Raw genomic sequence first — 4703 nt, 5'->3', positions numbered from 1 at the left:
ATATGTATTGGGACGTGATTAAACTTTTGAGATAGTTTATTAGTGTTGTGTGGTGTTTCCGGGCATTTTTGTGTTAATTTCGGGAGCCCGATGAGCATATTTTTTGTCCTACATTTGAGAACTGTTGTGTAAAGGTTATACGGATCTGGAAATGTCATTTTTTAGGCTGTTATGCTACTGAAATTTTTGTAAAAATTTCCACTTTCAGATTTATTAATAATTGGTGAAGCTGTGAAGCTTTTGGCACAATTTTTGGCATACCCGATTTGGGGTTTCTTGAGAAATTTGGAGGATCTTTGTGATATTAGTTGTTTGATCTTAAAGATCTGATTAAAGGTTGAAAATATCATGTAAAATCAAAAAATGGACATTTCAGAGGTTGAGACTGAGACTCACTTCATATTTCATTGTCCTCATTACTATGAGATCAGAGGGAGATTCTATTGCCTTTTCAGAGACTGTTCTTCTCTCTCGATGTTCTTCAATTATATTGATGAGCGATGTTTAACACTTTATCTTCAGGAGGCCACCCATCTTTGAGAGAATACCTTGCAATCCTTTCTTCACAGACGGACTTCTGATCAGCTCATTACCAACTTTTTCTCTCCCTTGTCTCCTTTGAGGGGTTTGAAAAGGCCTTCCACTACTTCACATTCCAGATCTGTCAGACATTGTACCAATCTCTATAGGCAGCATCAGTTCTATAGGGGTTCTTCACAGCATCCGAAGACAATGGATTGTCCACGGATGTACCTCTCTATTATGGATTTCTTTGTGACAATGAAGGACCCTTAGTCCTTACCTTGTCTTTCTTTCTTCTTGTTGCTTTGTTCCTTTTCAGTCACCATTTGGTGCCTTTGCTTGGCTGACTCTTCTGTTTGTATGCTCAGTCCCATAAACCGTTTTGGTTTTTCGTGGACATTAATACTTTTATCTTATCTTTATCTTATCATAGTCTAAAGTTTGAATCGAGGAACCATTAGGGAACTAAAGTTTGATCTTCTCAGGGAGGCCCTTCGAAATATCAACCACCACAAGAATGTGAGTGTAAGTAGTATGAAAAATATCCAAAGATTTAGAGTCCACCATCTAGAAGATCTTAGTGGCATCTCCCATAGCTTCAAGAACCAAATCCAACCATAGGTGAAGGGGGAGATTCGGGAGCCTGACCCAGAGAGGCATTTGAGAGAAAGATTTAGAAGAAGGGTTGAAACCCTCATGCTATGGTTTGGCCAACAAAGGGTGACGATCCTCCCAATTGAAGCGATTGCACAAAATAGCCCTCCGATCTTCAACACCATCAAATTTAACTATGAAAAAAACCCTTGGCCATAGGGTAAATCTGGACAGATTTAGAAATCAATGGGTCCCAATGCTTAGAAATCCAAGCATGAAGAGCTGGGAGGGAAGGCCAAAAGCCTCTAAATTTGAAAATAGCTGCCTTCTCATAGAAGTCCTCAATCTTTTGAACAATTTCTTTTGCAACATCGTCCTCCAACTCCAACCGAATAGGAAGGCAGACCAAGACAAGAGTCACATCCAATGAGAAAATCGGATGAACCATCGCCGAAACCCCTAAACCATATGGATGACGGCTTCAAAAGCAACCACATCTGCAAAGGAGTAGCACAACCACCTGTAGCCAAAGCAGGAACCCAATCCTATGTCTGACTTCTGGAGACAGGCCGAGAAACAACCCCAACAGTCATCTGTAGACTAGGCAAAACGAATGGGAGCAACAAGTAGGAGCCGCGAGCGGGAAAACTATATACCATGTAAGTTACTACATGATGCTGTAATGATATGTGATGAAAGGTTATGATCTTTCATTGGCATATTAAAACAGAAGGTAATCATTGTAAGATGACGATCTTATAAATGATAGCCTTGTTATCATGACAAACTTGATTAAATTGTTGGCCCAGAGTGCTAGAAGTCATGATAATGAACAAACAGAAGGTAACCATTGTAAGGTGGAAATCTTATAAATGATAGACCTGTTATCATGATTTTTCAGGCCAAATTTGTCCAGACACGTTGATAACCAACTTATCATGGTTCTTTAGGCTAGATTTTGCCGGACACCATGAAAGTTGTTATGGTTCTTTGGGAGAGATCTTGCTAGACACCATAACTTAAATCTATTATAGAAAACACTTAAGGTGGTATTTAATGTTGTATTATATATGCTTCAATTCCCCCCTTGCCAAAGAGGGAGTGTTGAGAAATTTAGCCTCGTTGTGAATCAAAAAAAATTCTATATGTAATATATGTTAATATATATATATATATGTGTGTGTGTGTGTTGATGGATTTATGTTAATATCCTTAAATATGCCATTCTAGAAATATCATTATGAGATGATGTCTCTTCATATACTCAAGAGCATAATGTGTTCTATATCAATCCTCTCTAACTAAGAGGGAGTGTTAAGTTTTTAGTTCAATCAAATTGATATGATCATGAGATTCATAATTGATGATAATTCATCTTTATATATATATATATATATAAAATTATTTATAATATACTAACTAATGATGATTAACTATAGAGACATGTCTCTTCCTCTCATATTTATATGAGATCGAAATCTACATTTGAACACATCAATTACAATGACCATGATAGTGCATTTGTAGAAAATGATCCATGTTACTTAACATAAGACATAATGAAAGATGTAACTCAACTTATCGTTGGTGGTTTTCAACATCTCAAGGATGAAATTAGTCATCATTTTCTTAGAAGGGTTGCTACACTAAAGTCATTTACAAAAATCAGATTATGCAATCTCTTGCTTGACTTGAAATTGTATGACCTAATACACATTATGTTTTAGTATTTCTTGGGCACAATTGGGCAAAAACACCTTGCAGATATTTTGCAGCTATGGAGACTATTATGGTTATGACCATAAATGAGAGTGATACTCATTATCAAACTCTTATGCATATGTTAGCAATTTCAAGGCAAGAAAAGATGCTTTAAAAATAACTTATAAGTTGGTCAACAATGTGCTCAAACAATGTGAGCTAAAATTTGAGAAGTACAAACAACAGGCTAACGAAGAACTAATGCAACCACATATTGCTAAGGACATAGACACATATGTAAGTGGAGACTTACTTCATGAGGCAAAATCTGGAACAAATATGTCTAAAAAAAATTAGAGGTTGGCTTCCAACCAAGTGAGGATACAATTATGGAAGAACCCATTGTTACTAACAAGAGGTATTCTAAGCTCTTAATTGGCAAATTGTTGATTACTATTGGCAAAACTAGTGGAGATGAAAACTCATTTAATGGATCTCTAGATGATCATAATGCTATTCCATTATCACCCCAAGAAGAGTGCATGACTTCAGCTGTAGAAGCAATTCAAGATGATTACATCACTTCAACAGTTGAGGATTAATCATAAAATGTGCTATGTGATAACTCTTACTCTCTAGGTGAATTTGAACATGAGACCTTTTTGAAGATTTCATGGACATATTATTGGTTACAAAAGAAAAACTAGTGCAAGTGTCAACAACGACAAATAACTCCCACAAATTCATTGAAGAACTTATGTGGAAAACCCAAAGTGATGAAAGGCAACGAGGTTTCTTATGTGGAGTCAATAGTATGCAACTAATATCAATCAACAAAGCATTTGAAATGATGAAATTAGATTAACTGCAACTCTTAGTGGATAGGGAACTTGCTATCAAGTTTGGAGAAGAGAAGGAAAAAGTGATAGATAAACTTTGTCTTTAGCTAAGTATGACACATTACACCTTGTTCCAGGCTAAAACTTTGTCTTTAGCTAAGTATGACACATTACACCTTGTTCCAAGCTAAAAAATAAGCATCTATTGCAACCATTCACAAGGAGAATGAAAAAAAATTGGAACTATGGAGATTGTACAAATTGTTGAGGGATCAAAATACAATTTGTAAACATGAAAGTAAACACAATGTTTCCACCATTCTCCATCCCGACAAGGCATGTAATGCCAATGCAGACCATAAGGATCAGCAAGAAGTCAAACACATGAGTTGTGATTTTTACACCAACAAAACATGGTTTAACAATATTATGAGTTAGAAGATGAACCAAGTGATACAAATAATTGAAAACTCATGTGATGGTGAAACTCTTAGTAGTAAATATGATGTTTGACTATTGATATTTGTAATGAATGAGAAATTGCAGAGATGACTTCATGTAATAATGAAGACTCCTAAAACTCACTAATAGATTTCCAGTTGAGCTTTGTGTGTGTTGCAACTATTAATTCATTAGGTGATAGTTTTATTTTTATGCATATCCCCATTGAAGGTGGTTGCTTTGATGGGTCTGCTATTACATTTTTAGATTTAGCTCATCCTTTAGAAGATAGTGAGTTGTAGATTGATCTCTTCTTGAGGCACATATCTTATGAGGTGATTTTCCTTCCGATACAAGGGTATAGTGACCACATAAGTATTATTCTTATTCCTAACTCATATTATGGCAGTAGCTTGGAGAATTTTTTGGTTTTGGTGAGGTGATTGACTTGTTCAATTGGTTGATTCCAAGATGACAACACGTTGATAGACACCTATTTCTATACCAAAGATCTTGGTGACAGGTTGATTTGGGATCCATGAGTTAATATGATGGTTACTATGCATTATGTGGACTATGATGAGAGACTTGACACAATTGTCTTCA

This window comes from Cupressus sempervirens, chromosome 2, assembly GCF_028749045.1.
Source record: "Cupressus sempervirens isolate cs-2001-9-10 chromosome 2, ASM2874904v1, whole genome shotgun sequence".
In the NCBI taxonomy this organism is placed as follows: Eukaryota; Viridiplantae; Streptophyta; class Pinopsida; order Cupressales; family Cupressaceae; genus Cupressus; species Cupressus sempervirens.
The sequence above is the reverse complement of the archived record's forward strand: the minus strand, read 5'-3'. Positions refer to the sequence as shown.